Here is a 15,135-nt window from a genome sequence, read left to right as displayed (position 1 = left end):
CCTTTGGCCTGGGTGCAGAGGATTCTGGGGCCCTAATATGTAAGGGATGCCTGGAGCCTGGGTCTCTGACTAACCATGTGCCAGCAGTCCCTGCTTTCTACTGTTGAGCTGCTAAGATTTCGAGGTATCACCAGCTCTTGTGACCTCAGGTACTTCATGGAGTTTGGCCTGCTCCTCAGGCAGTTCTGGATGAGAACTGTTTCCTTTTTCAGCCTAGATTTAAAATCCATATAGTTTTCTCAAATAAACCTAGCTGAAAAGTGGAGAATCATCTCATTGGAAAGACAATCGGTCTTAAAATTAGAGAAGTGGGTCCAAGTCCCAGTTCTGCCACTTACTTACTGCCTATGTCATTTTAGACAAATCACTTAGTTACATGATCCTCAGCTTCTTCTGTTGTTTAGTGAGAATTCCTTGCCTCTCAAGGTATGTGTGAAGGTCATGCATTTGCTCATGAAAATATGCTGTAAATCAGGACCCAGACCCAGATTATATAAATGGGATGGCCCTGCGGCCACAGGAAAGGTGACTACAGAGGGCTTTGTGCCTGAATGTAGCATTGCCTCCTTCCAGTTCTCCCACAGAGTTGGAGACTCTAGTCGTGGTGAGTCTGATGTAGCACTTACTGAAGCCCCTGGTCAGCCAGACTGTCTCACATGCATCCTCACCTCTAGCCATTCCCCTTGAAGCTTGTCTTCTTTTCCCAATTCCATTTCACTTGCCTTCTTCTTTCTCCTGGCATCATCTTTATTTGGAGACCCTCAAGTTAGTTTACCTGGTTAGAAATTCAAGACACAGAGAACTGGTTCTAAAGTAATTTCTGATAATGCTAGTGATAATTCCTGCTGTTTATTTGTATAGAGTTCTCCCATTTTCAAAGTGCTTTTACCTGAGGTGTTTTGTTTGCTCTTTTTTGGTTTTCACGGCCTCCCAGTGACTATTTGTTCTTTTGCTCATCTTAGGTGCATTTACTTGGCATAATGCCATGGGATGGGGTGGGAGTGGAGGGGACAGAGAGCTCATATTTATCAATTATGTATTTTATGCCAAGTTAGTTTTAAGGAAAGATAGCTGATTTTACTCTCAATTTTTCTGAGGTATCTCAGGTACCTAGCCCAATGCTTATAGGTGTTTAAAATTTTATCATCTGTACAATTCCCTACGGAGGTTAAAAACTGGCCTAAAGTCAAAAAGCTACTTGGTGATGGAGGTGAGGTTTAAACTGTGGTATCCCTGCTTCCCAAACCCATGCTCTTTTCTTGGTGTTAACGTCTCTGGAAGTGGATCAAGGAAGATAAGCAGTTGCTGTCCAGACAGTCCCACATCCAGTTATTTGTGGAGCAAAGACATAAACATGGGAGTAAGACAAGGGATTCTTCCTCTTTTCCGTCTCTTCACCTTTCCTCCTGCAGCATTTATTATATATTATGTGGCACCTGTATTCCAGCATCCCCCATGTTGCAGCTGCGAGTCAGGAAGTCTAATGTGCAGTAATGCTAAGAAGTAATGATAAGAAGACCAAATAAAGCAGGGCCAGAGGTAAACAGCAATAGAGCATCTCTGTTGGTTGGGGTGGTCATAGAAGGTGACATTTTGAGTAGGTGACACCTGAGTTGATGACATCTCAGCAGAGACCTGCATGAAGAGAAAGCAAGGGGCCAGGCTGGGGTAGAGAAGAGCATTTCTGAGAGCTGGCTTAGTGTTCTGTGAATTCAGAGTGAGTCTAGTTTGGAATGAGTCCTGGAGGGTGGTGGATGGGAAGTTGAAAGTTCAGGAAAGGCTTGTGGGCCTTGGTGAAGAATTATAGATTTTGTTCTGAGTGAGGTTAGAAGCCATTAGAGAATTTTGAGCAGAGAAACAATACGATCTGACTTAACATTTAAAAAGAACCATGGTAGATATTGTGTGTGGATTGGATTTTAGAGGGGCAAGGAGTCAATTGCATTCAACTACACATGAGAAAACCCAACATGAATGGTATCGAAAACTAATACTTCAGCTTTTCATTCTTTCACTTTCTGTTCTTATCTTTGGATTTTTCATTCCCATTCTTTGTAATTCCCTTTACATTTCTTAAAGCCTTCCTGTATACAAGGTACTGTGAAAATTACCATTTGTGTCTTTATCCCTTTCTTTAAACCTTTTCCTGCCATCTAGATTTTTTTTTTCTAAACCAAATTACAGGTTGTTCCACTTATCTCAACAGAGGTAGAAAGAAATCAATTGCTTTGGTTGTTTGATAAGACAAACCTAGCTGCAGATCTGAAGCTAAATGAACTGGCATGAGACTGATAGCAGGCCCGCCTGCCATCAGCACCAGCACCCTTTCTCAGTGATAGCAAGCTGATGCTAAAAATGCTGAGGACAAAGGCCTGAGTTTGTAATCAACATCAAACTAGGACTCTTCCATTTGGATAGCACTGGCGGTCTTCCTGCTGAAGTGGGTGATTAGATTGAGACCATCGTATATCACATGCCACTAAGAGCTATTAATGTAGGTGAATGATTGAGCAACCAGACTTGTTGGAAAGCGTAACTACTTTGCACATCATTGTAAGTTGTTTTCCAGGCTATACTGGCATCCCTTCAGCCATGAAAACATTCAGATGTTTAAAACAAAACAAAAAAAAAAAGAGATGCTTCCTGAACACTTAACTATAAAAGTAAATGAGATTGCTTTAGACTGCTCCGTTAACACTCGAACCATCCACACATGGAAATTATTACCTACCCTGTGTTTATTTAAATGTTGGTTGATGTTGTCATGCCAGCCCTGTTGTTTGTTAGTATAATGCTTACTTCTGTGCAAATGAGTGAACAGCCCAATACCCTTCAACATCATTTTGGGGAAACATTCCTCCATTAAAGAACAAGTCTCTCCTAAATACATTATGACTATTTTATGTCTTCTTTCTAATTTTCAGTATTCTTAGGTTTTGAAGGTGGATTATGTTCACGTATAATTACTCTCACATGCTGCAAGAGGCCAACTTGTAGGAATGAGGGAGCATCCGAAGGCTGGATCTTGGGTATGTCTGAGAAGAGTTTTAAGCAGGTCAATTGCCTTTGCTTAAGCTGTTTCCCAATATGAATGGCATTTTCTTCCTCTCTTTCTCCCCTTCTCCCTTTCTCCCTTTTTTCTTTCTTTCTTTCTTTCTTTCTTTCTTTCTTTCTTTCTTTCTTTCTTTCTTTCTTTCTTTCTTTCTTTCCTTCTTTCCTTCTTTCCTTCTTTCCTTTTTCTTTTTTTGGCCATGCCCTCTGGGCCATGGATCAAACCCACACCATAGCTGTGACTCAAGCCACAGAAATGACAACATTGGATCCTTAACCCACTGAGCCAGCAGGGAACTCCCTTGATAGAATTTTCTATCTATCAATGTGTACTTGTCCAAATCCTTCTTGCTTAGATGTCAAGCTTAAACCCCACCTCCTATAAGAAGGTGTACTTGAGTCCTTTAGGGCACATTATCACTCTCCCTTCTCAGAGAAAAGGGAAAAGAGTGGATATTTTCTTAGCAACTCCTGTGTTGGATCATCCTATCTCATCAAATCTTGACACAAGGATTCCATGAAATAGGAACCATTATCCTTGTTTGGCACAGGAAAGTGAACTGATGTATCCATGGTCCCATAGCTGGGAGGTAGGGGAGTCACAAGGTGAATTCAGGTCTGCCTGACTATACATATTTTCTCCCACAGAAGTCACAGGGAGTGACTTCTGTGACTTCTTAAAACTTTCAAACTGCTTAGAGCCAGGGACATAGTCCTTAGCATTGCATTGGAAACTGTTGCTTGGTATTTGCACTGTTTCATGTGTAGGTTTCCTACCTCCAGCAATGCTTAAAGCCCTTTATGGCAGTTCCTAGAAAGACAAGGAAGATATGGTTTCTGCCTCATGGTAGCTTGGCACGGAGTCACAGACATGAAAAGAAAAATGTTTCCTAACCCACTACAGGGAATCTGATGGAAGTCTACAGAGGATACGGAGATGATACAGAGGAGGGGATAGTGAAGGCTGGTGGGAGCAGAAAAGATTTTGTAGAGAGTAGATACTCTAGTTCTTCACATGAGCAGGTATTTATCAGGAACCTGGATGCTTTGGTTCGGGGGGTGGGGGGACCTGAGGAGAGGCTCAAAGGAAACATTCTGGGTGACAAGAAGGTGCTGCGCTAGGAAACCCAGCCAGGTATGCTTAACCATGGTAAACAGCTCAGTGAAGTTGGGGCATGCATTATGGGGGCAGGGCACAAGGACTCTTTGGAGAAGAGGCTAGAGGGAGAGGAAGGCAGAGGCCAGGTCATGGGTTTCTTCAGTTCTTACTGAGTTTGAGTTGTATTCATTGTTTCTTATGCTGTCGAAAGATCTCAAGCCTAGGTGTGGTGTAATCCAACACAAAACATTTTCTGTATGTGCAGATGGTAGAGAAATGATTTGAAAGGTATAGGAGTAGTACATGGGAGGGCAGTTAGAGGGCTGTTGCCTCCTTTTCCAGGCAGGAGCTGAGGCCAGGTGGATGGAAGGTAGTCCTGCAGACACCCAGCAGTCTAGTTTTCTTCTGTGAGCTCCCTGGCATGCTTTTCATGGGCAGGAATCTTCTCATATTCTGTTGGTCTTTATAGAACAATCCCAAAGATAGGGATTCCCTGTTTTTTTATGCCTGGAATGCCGAGAGCTGCATTTGCTGTAAATTAATGAAAAGAACTGGAGTAGTGGTGACTGCAAAGCACGGGTCCTTCAGCATTTGAACTCCCCCAAGGCAGAGAGTGAAACTTAGCCCTCTTTTCTGCAATGTCCCTTTGTAAGCAAAATTACCACCATTAGTTGGCATTGGAAGCAGTGAATCATAGGTGAAAACAACTTTAGAATTTTTAAGAAAAGCCAGGAGGGAAAAAATCAGAATAATTACCAAAATAATTTTTCTACCAAGACTCTATTTATATTCTCATATATGTGAAACTGAATGCTATTAGTAAATGTTAAAGTCATTTAAGTGTTTCAAGTTCTTAACTGTGTCCTTGAAGCCTATAATATTTGTGGTAGGTAGTTGTGCTGCTGTAAATATGGGTTGACAGGTATAAATTTACACTAATAAATTAATAACACAAGTAAAGCAAACCCAGCTTCTGGGATGCTGGGTTAGCTTTGGAACTAACAGTTTCAAGAAAACACAGATCCATTGCCTTCTGATTGATTTTTCCTCTTGATTAAACCAAAATATGTACAGACGAAATTGTAACACTTGGTATTTTTCTCACCTGTATTTTTCACTTATTAAACTTATTCATCACATTTCTCTACCATTTCTATATCTAGAGGTCTGCTTTAAAGGTGAGCTTAAAAAACTAAACAAATGCACAGCATCTCTTATGAGGGCTTTGGCAGAATTTTCCATTCTCTCTATGTGCTATGACCCTTTGAACCTCAGCAAGCTGTTTATCTCCCAGGTTCCAATTCCTAGGTTTTTTTCCTTACGATCTGTGACAGCTCAGTAAGTGAATGTTTTCTTGTTTTGAGTCCTCTCTTCTTCATCTCTTGAACCCTCTTTATTTATTTTTTTATTTTGCTTTTGCTTTAAGGCCGCACCAATAGCATGTGGAGTTTCCCAGGCTAGGGGTCCAATCAGCTACAGCGGCCTGCCTATGCCACAGGTGCAGAAATGCCAGATCCGAGCTGCGTCTGCGAGCTACACCACAGCTCACAGCAACACCAGATCCTTAACTCACTGAGCGAGGCCAGGGATTGAACCTGCAACCTCATGGTTCCTAGTCAGATTTGTTTCTGCTGTGCCACAATGGGAAGTCCTTGAATCCTCTTTAAAAAAGGGGATTGTATCTTGTTCATCTTTGATCATCTTCAGTTCCTAATGAACTATCTTGGCACCTAACAGGTGTCATTTAATCTATGCTACATGAATAAGGACAAATTTCTTTCCTTCTGGTACAGGGAATATCATTTTTTTAGGGGATGAGGTTGAATGAAAGAAGGAGATATTAGTAAACAAAAGTGATAGAAATCATTAAGAAAGCGGGAAGACACCTATGACATATGTTCAATTTTATGGATTCCGAGTTCACCCACAACATCACCTTAGACAAAACCATTTTGGTGCAATCTTACTTTTTTTAAATAGGAGAACAAATTCATACTTTTATTTATTTACTTTTCAATAAGTTTAAATCCTTGAAGGGTACAGGATCACTTGTATTCTGTGTCCAATGGTCTTAGCAAGGAGGCTACTTTGGAATTTGGCCCAAAAGATGCCATAGTTTTCCATGAATGCAAGTTCCATTTCCCTAGATTATTCTGGTTCTGACCCATCTACCAGGAGTGTTGTTTTTTGGTTTGTGCATACAAGCATACTTCTTGCCTAGAGAGAATTCAGTTTTATCTTGAGCAGAAACACTTTCCATGTTAAACAGTGCTGTGTGCTCCCTCTGGTTCCAGTGACCCTGCTTAAAGCCAGCAAAAATAGCCTTGAACCACAGCCTTTCAGACATATTTCTTGGTTTAGAGGTCCTGTTCACAGCAGGCCTCCGTAGGCTCCAAGATGCCTGAAATAGCCATTTTGTTGTGATCTTGAGGATTTTTGACTTCTTAAGCTCTGAACCAGGAACAATTATTTTTTAGCAACAATATCCATTTAGAAATTCAAATTTAGAAGAAGAAGTCTTTAGGTAGATCTTTCCTAAAATGTGAAACTCTATAAAATCTTAATCATATGTACAGATGGCTAAACCCTGAAGTCCTGCACACACAGTTCTCGTGGCTATAGTTTTATATCTACCTCTAGCAGGTAGAGTTAAACCAGAAGGGATGCAGGTAACTCCCAGGATCACCTGGGCTGCTTGGCCTCTTCAGACTGACTAGACAAGACTCTCTCCATCTTAGAGGAACTGCTTCCAGCTTTTCACCATTGAGTATGATATCAGCTGTGGGTTTGTCATTACGGCCTTAATTATGTTGAGATAAGTTCCCTCTACGCCCACTTTCTGGAAAGGGTTTTGTGTGTGTGTGTGTGTGTGTGTGTGTGTGTGATGAATGGATGCTGAATGTTATCAGAAGCTTTTTCTACATCTGTTGAGATGATCATGTGGCTTTTATTCTTCACTTTGTTAATGTGATGTATCATACTGATTTGCAGATATTGAAAAATCCTTGCATCCCTGGGATTTTTTAAAATCTGACTTGATCATGGTGTATGATCCATTTAATCTATTGTTGGAATCTATTTGCTAGTATTTTGTTGAAAATTTTTGCATTCATATTCATCAGTAATAACTTGCCTGTAATTTTTTTTTCTTTTGTGATATCTTTGTCTGGTTTGGGTATCATGGTAATGGTGGCCTCATAGAATAAGCTTGGGCGTATTCCTTTCTCTACAGTTTTTAGGAATAGTTACAGAAGATAAAAGTTAACTCTTTTCTGAGTGTTTGGTAGACTTCACCTGTGAAGCTGTCTGGTCCTAGAATTTTGTTTGTTCGGAGTTTTAAAATTACTGATTCAATTTCAGTACTGGCAGATGGTTTGTTCATATCCTTTATTTCTTCTGGTTTAGTCTTGGAAGACTGTATCTCTAAGAACTTTTCCATTTCTTCTAGATTTTCTCTTACTGCTCCATATGCGTTCTGCCCATGCTAGTTTCCTACTACTTCCATAACAATTTTCCACCAGTTTGCTGACTTGCAACCACTTCCACAGTTCTATAGACCACAAGTCTTTGTGGATTCAGTTGGGTTCTCTACTTACTCAGTGTGTTACTAGGCCAAAATCAAGGTGTCAGACAGGCTGGGATCTTATCTGGAAGCTCTAGGGAAGAATTCATTTGCAAGTTCATTCTGATTGTTGGCAGAAATAGGTTTTTGCACTTGTAGGACTGAGATCCTCATTTCCTCACTGGCTGGGTCTGCTCTCTATTCCATGGGCCCCTTGGGTTCCTTCTTATGTGGCCCCTCCATGTTTAAGTCAGTGATGGTGAGTAAATCCTTCTGCTTTGAATCTATCACATTTCCCCTTTGCCTTTTTCTTCTGTCACCAGCCAGAAAATGTTTTCTTTTTAAGGATGCATGTGATTACATTGGGCTACCCAGACTTCCCATGTTGCAGTCAACAGGCAGGGAACCTTAATTCCATCCACAAAGTCCTTTTTGTCATTTAACAAAATATATTCACGTGTGTGATGTCTTAGACTCACAGTTTCTAGGAACTAGGGTGAGGCACTTTTTAAGAGTATGTTTTAGAAATTCTGTCTATCACACCTCTGAAAAAGGAGAGCTTTGCCAGATTAAGGCTTGTCAGTTTTCTATAGAGCTTATCTGTGGGTAACAGTCATTTACCAAAACACTGTCACTTTGCATATAGCCCTGATGAGTTCCCTTTAGGCCTATTTTAGAGTGTATAATTTCTTTTATTTTTTTGCTTTTTTTAGGGCCACACTTACAGCATATGGGGCTAGGAGTCGAATCAAAGCTGTAGCTGCTGGCCTATACTATAGCCACAGCAACCCGGGATCCGAGCCCTGTCTGCGACCTACACCAAAGCTCATGGCAATGCCAGATCCTTCACCCACTGAGCAAGACCAGGGATCGAACCTGCATCCTCATGGGTGCCAGTCAGATTCATTCCACCGAGCTAAGATGGGAACTCCAGAGCATATCATTTCTGAAATTGAGACATTCTGTTTAATAGCAAAACCAGGTGTCCAACAATAAGAGGGCTGAAGCTTAGGAGATGTTTTGTGTGCATGTAGGTATTTGCCTGTGCACAGAAGGTGTTGGTTCATCTCATGGTCAGTCAGCTACGTTACTGGTAGCACCATGTGATGCGTAAAATGCCTTTGAAAACATCATACCGTGGTGCAGCATTGAATTAGAACATGAATGCTGCTTATCATCATATCTCAGGTAGTAAAATATATAAATATATAGTGGAAATTACCACTCTTTGGGATAAAGCTTTTTTTTTTTTTCCCCCAAGCTAGAAAAGGCTATAGGAACAATTCATGTCATGAAGGACTACTATATACATGCCCCTACCACCAGCTTCCAGTGACATGCAAAAGAAGCTATTAAACTTTTAGTCGCCAATTCAGTAAGGAATTTCAATAACCCAATATATTTAATTAAATCTGAAGTACAGATTAAATACTTGAATTCATCCCATCAATCTTAAAGTTGCTAAAAAAAGCCATCAAACTCATTTTTATACTGAAGAATAAAGGGTTGGTTACTATGTAGTATTTGCCCCTCAAAGGTGTTAAACTAATGTTACAATCTGTGGAAACTAAGAATTGAGGAAATAATAGAACATGGATCCAAACATCAAAAGTGCTGTAAGACAGATGTGGGTAGTTAAGTATTTATATTACATATTTTATTCAAGGCACCTATTTTATGCATTTTCTGTTTTATATGTCCCCTCTGCCTGTTTTTCAGTCTTGTTGGTTTATTTGTTTTTTAGAGTATGTACTTTCATGGAAGAAAAACATGCAATGATTTGGGACGGAAAATAAACATTACAATAAGCATAGAAGGCATTAACTATATTTATTAAAATTCAAAAGTAAATGTGGAAAAAAAAAGTAAATGTGACTTGGTGTAATATAGATGATTGAATACTGATCTGAGAAGCAATTTCCATACATAACTTTTGTTGACATTGTGGGATGTTAAGACCATTGGTGAGATATTGTGTTCTGCAGACATTTTTGGGTATTTAACATGAGAATGATAGAAACTTCTCTAGGTTTTCTCCTGCGAGACCACTTCTAAGAGCAAAGTTAGTTGGTGTTTATTTAATGCACTGAGGTCCTTTGTAGGGCATCCTTAAAGCACTATTTTGATTTAATTCTGAATGGACTGTATTCCTGAGTTTGGGAAATCAAATTTTAACATGGACTTGCAAATAGCCCCAGTGCTTCACCCCTAATTCATATTCTAGCAACCTTCACTGAAGCAGGAAACAGAGTCAAGCTGTTGCCATGAAGATTGTTTCAAGGGCTGAGAAATCCTCCAGGGACCCCTTTATCTTTGCTTTTCAAAGAAGCCTTTATTCCTCTGTCCTGTTTCCTGCAAAGAGAGTTGTGTCCAATTCTTGAGGACATGGTGAGGCCAACAAGGACCTGAGGATGCATCCAGGACTATGATCTTCTGAACTGTGAAATCTGCCATTCCGATCTCTATCCTCATTTCTTTCCATTCTACCACCTTATAGCAAATGCTATTGTTTGTAAAACTTTACTGGATGTAAAACCTGCCTTTTCATTTTTAAAGAACTATGCTCCTAGGTCAATTGCCATTTGTTTGGTTTAAATCTTCTGTGTAAAAGTTCATCAAACTCTCATTAAAGTAACATTTTTGAGGAGTTCTGCTTGTAGCTCAGCAGGTTACAAACCTGACTAGTATTCATGAAGATGTGGGTTCGATCCCTGGCCCTGATGAACAGACTAAGGATCCAGCGTTGCTGTGAGCGTGGTGTAGGTTGCAGATGTGGCTCAGATCCCAGGTTGCTGTGGCTGTAGAGTAGTCTGGCAGCTGGGAATGATGCAGTCCTGAAAAGCAAAAATAAAATAAAATAAAAATAGAAAGTAACATTTCTGGGTTAGATTGTCTTCTTGAAGATTTTAATTGACATAAAACTTTCTGTATTAATGGGCATCATAAAAGTGTCTTAATCCAAGTCAGTCAAGTTGACTTTTATTTCAAGTATGTTATTCTTAAACATTTTTTTTCCTCTGAAAAGTGATGGCATAGTCTTAAAAAATAAAAAAGGCATGTGTTTATGTTACTAAGTACAGATATGAATGTATAAGCAAAGTTAATAGAGGGACTTTATGATTTTCAGTAAAGTTTGGAATAAAAATCATCTCATGTATTTCCTCTTATCTGAACCAGCTGAGAATTGCTATTTTCCTTTAGAAAGGGAAAATAGAAGCTTTTTAACTTTGCAACATTCTTAGGGAAACATAGATGTCCTATTTCATAGGGGCATGGAGAAAGAGAAAGTAATGTAGATTTTTAAGGAAGCTAAAGGAGGTGGCCTTTCTCAGGCATATTTATACTCAGTCCAATAGACTGTAACATTTTCTTCTGAAAAGAATATTAATCCCAGTCTACATGCACTCCCAGTCAAGGGTGTGAGTACATGCTAGCAGTATATGAAAGTAGATCATGGATATATATGAAAAATGTGTATATTATATATGCATTATATATTATTTACATAATGAGACAAACATAATGTTTGAGATGAAACATTAGATTTCAAAGCTATTACAGCATATAGGGAAGCAAGTTTGACCCATGAAGTATGAATTTATATTTCTCTGATATAAGGGCTTTTTCAGCGGCCAAGCTTGAGAATGCTGATGTGCACGGTGGGGAAATCAGTGTTTGGATAAGAAATAAACTAATATTTTATGGCCTAAAAAGGAAAACAATACCTCAGGTATTTAGAAATACTGTCTTTCCATTTTCAATTATTTGAGGATATAAAGACAAAATAAATACCATGATTGAGTACCTGCTGTCTATACAAGACAGAAGTGTATGTTGTGAGGTGACCAGGGCACATTCTCGGCCATAAGGAGGGAAGGCCCTAGCCAAGCTACAGGGGAGCAGGTAAGGTCTAGCCAAGTGGGTGGAACATAATGTCCCACCACATATAGAAATTGGCAAATGGGAACAAGTGGTTTCTTAGCAATTTGGAGGCCTTGGGCTGGTCTAGAAGAGGTAAAAAGAATATATTGATAGGCAGATGAAGTGAAGTAATGATGTGTCCAGAGGGAGTCATTTGGAAAGCATCAAGGAGGTCTGGATGCAGGTGGGAAAAACCAAATCCTTGGGAGCTGGAGGAAGTGATGGGGAAGACTTGTAGTTTAGAGGAATTGAGGTGTAGGGCTTATCATCAACCTGGGACTCCATAGGCAGGAACCTTCCAGGGATCTGGGTCAAGCCTGTTCATGGTTCTGTTTATGGGGTTGGAGTGGAGCTGACCGCAAGAGTGATTTGTTGCTGATCCCTCAGTACTGACCTGAGGGGCCTGTGATAGTTATCTTGTTGAAAAAGGGGACTCATTCCAGAGGTCAGAATAGGGAAGAAAATACAGGCAGTGGTCATATGGCCTCAAGTAAGGAGTGAGGAATGTTTCTGGCACCTCTCCAACTCTTGTGCAGGTGCAAATATTATTTAATTTTCTGTTTCTGTCTTGAATGAATATGCCACCTATTTGGTGGCATAACACATAGACACATTTGAATTAAATGTCGATACATATTTTAATGTTTTAATCAACATATGTATTAAATAATTTGAATTTTCAAAGGAATTTGGGGAACAAAATCCAGCTTTAAGCTTGACAGGAAATTAATATTTGGACAAGGAATACTAGGGCATTCTGCTATGGCATATGTTCAAATTTTGAATAAGACAACTCTTATTTTTCAAACCAATCTAGGGATATAAAACTAAATCTAATTAGAATGAGAACATTACATTAAAAATGAGTTTGTTAGAATGGAATTCAGACTTTGCATTTAGAACTGTGGGAGAAGTGCTGTCAGCAGTGACCTGTAGGAACAAGGACTGGCTTGATGGAAAGAGAGTGGGAGAATCTGGTCCAGCAAGACAGACGTGCTGTTAGGAAGATCCCTGGAGAGTAAGACCCTTTGACAGTTCTCTTTACAGCTGTACTGGAAGTAGGCATGCACTTGCTTATGCTAGATTAGAGCTTTGTGTGGCGATCAGGATCAGAACATAAGACTTCACTTTTCCTGCCCATTCAGTTGCTGCTCTTGGGGTTTTGCACTCTGCCTGCTCCCAGGAGTCTCCGTTTTGTCCATGCCTGGCAATGGCTGCTTGGAACCTCGCCTCTGGCGGCTGATGATTTCAAGTATCCAGACCTGTCATGATGCTCTCCAGGAGAGGTGTCAGGCTGTCATCATCTATTAGGCAGCCCCCCAGCTGACACACAGGGCCTTTCACTGAGTGCCCTTCTCTCTCAAGCTTTTGAATGGCCTCTTTTGATAGGTGTTGAGATAAGAAATGAGTTCCAAATCCAAATTGAGGCATTCAGTTTGTCTCCTAGCCACTTGGCCTAATTTTTTGGTCACTGTTTTGCAAGTGTGGGCCAAGTTTTCATAGTTTTGACGATTTCCAGACCTTAGATGCAACTATTGATTTCTTCAGAAGGACTGTTCCATGGGTCATGAAAGCGGAGCAGCTGGGCACTAGCTTCTCATACTTATTGCCAACAAAGTGAAAAGACCATGGTTTTAAGTAAATGAGATAAAGCTAATCTCTCTTCCTCTGCAACGAGCTCAAGCCCACTTCATTTTTCAGCAGCAGACTATCAGGCCTGCCTCTGAGGTGCTTCTCTGGCCACAGACGGTGTGACACAACATATCCTGACCAGAATCTAAGACAAATCTTGATCTTTGTATGTGGCAGTTACAGTGTTTTACCTAATTTCTTCTTGCTGTTAGTCTGCTACTAACCTGTTGCCCCTGTTACAATAATTAGCATTCAAATTTTTAACAATTTTGATAAAATGATTTTTCTCTCCTGTTTTCTTGGTGACCCTATCTTTGTTTCTGTCTATATATACCCATGTTACAGAACCAAGGCCTGATAGTGTGGTGAGTGTTTATTTATGGCTATCCTTTATCTATCATGCTTTCTTTGGCAATGACTTCCCAAATTTCCCCAGTTGAAGAGATGGAATAGATAACCCAGTTTTAAGTCACTCATGTTTCACTAGACCTTGTCATAGGTTCAGGCTAGGCATGTGATTCAAACAGGTTCTGTCAGAATGAGAATGAGAGCTCTTTGGTACACTGTCAAGAAACACAGGCTTTACAATGGGGACCTACTGTATAGCATAAGAAACTCTACCCAATATTCTGTGATGTTCTCTATGAGAAAAGCATTTGAAAAAGAATGAGTGTGTGTACATGTGTAACTAAAGCACTTTGTTGTACAGAACAAATTATAGCATTACTGTAAATCAATTATACTTGAAAAAAACTTTAAAATATGAAAAAATTTTGTTTCTCTGGAAACATGAAAAAATAAGAAACACAGACTTTAGTTTTTGCAAGCTAAGATCTAAGGAGATATATGGTGTGGAGGTCCATTTATGGGCCATTGAGGGCAATTGTGTTAACATTGAAGCTAATATGCAGAAGAGAGCACAGCCAAGCAGAGGTTTAGATGCTGACCATCTCATGACATCATGTGAATACTTCCAAGAATCCATGTCTTTATTTATTTATTTATTTATTTTTTGAAATATAGTTGATTTAAAATGTGGTGTTAGCTTCTGGTATATAGCAAAGTGATTCAGTTTCACACACACACATACACACTCACCAAGAATCCATACTTTAGCCCAACTCCGAGTCAGTTTATTCTCTATTTTGCTTTGAAAAGTTTGTCTTGGATTTTCTGCATCTTAAAAAAAAGTAACTGAGTATTTCAGCCTGATGATTAGGCTTGGCTACTTGCTGACAGCCTTCTTGATATCACCTAATAATAAATTTATTATCGTCGACTTACAGTGTTCTAGCAATTTCTGCTATACGGCATAGTGACCCAGTTACACATTTACATATATTATTTTTTTCACATTATTCTCCATTGTGTTTGTCTTCACCCACCTTCATGCTTCTTTTGCTGGGTTTACACCCTGTTGGGACATCTTGGTATTTTATGTATAGTCCTGATGATCTTTTATAGCCTGGATGAAATTCCAAGTTGAATAACTGTGTTTTTCCCTTTGAGTACTTTAGGAAAGCTTAATGACTCAACAAATAAATTACTTCTTCAATAACTCAAAGTGGGGAGGCTTCCAGGAATTTCACATAACTGACCCCTGGGTACACAAATATATTAAGGTCGGTGGCTCATTAGTCTTTCCTCTTCTACTGTGGATATTATTATATCATTTTACTTTCTCTGATGGTAACCTTTGTGATATTCTACTTAGCTAGCAAGTAAAACAAGATAACTGCTCATAAAGGGAATATATGATGAAAGAGACTTCTGTAATAGAGTTTACTCTAATGGGATCAGAATGGCAGGGAAAGCAGAGGAGTAGTTAGAGACAAAGCCACCATGGTTCTCGCTACCCTGCATCTTGTGG

At 39.6% G+C, this 15,135-nt stretch overlaps 1 long non-coding RNA gene and 1 pseudogene across 1 annotated transcript in view; one reads left to right on the top strand and one right to left on the bottom strand.

Moving 5' to 3' along the window:
- The window catches only part of LOC102166412, a 128,519-nt gene that overhangs the window by 43,009 nt on the left and 70,375 nt on the right, over positions 1-15,135 (top strand). The window lies entirely within an intron of this gene.
- LOC110259449 lies at positions 5,800-8,433 on the bottom strand (annotated as a pseudogene).

Source organism: Sus scrofa, chromosome 2 (genome assembly GCF_000003025.6).
Source record: "Sus scrofa isolate TJ Tabasco breed Duroc chromosome 2, Sscrofa11.1, whole genome shotgun sequence".
In the NCBI taxonomy this organism is placed as follows: domain Eukaryota; kingdom Metazoa; phylum Chordata; class Mammalia; order Artiodactyla; family Suidae; genus Sus; species Sus scrofa.
This window is presented reverse-complemented; position numbering and strand designations above follow the sequence as displayed.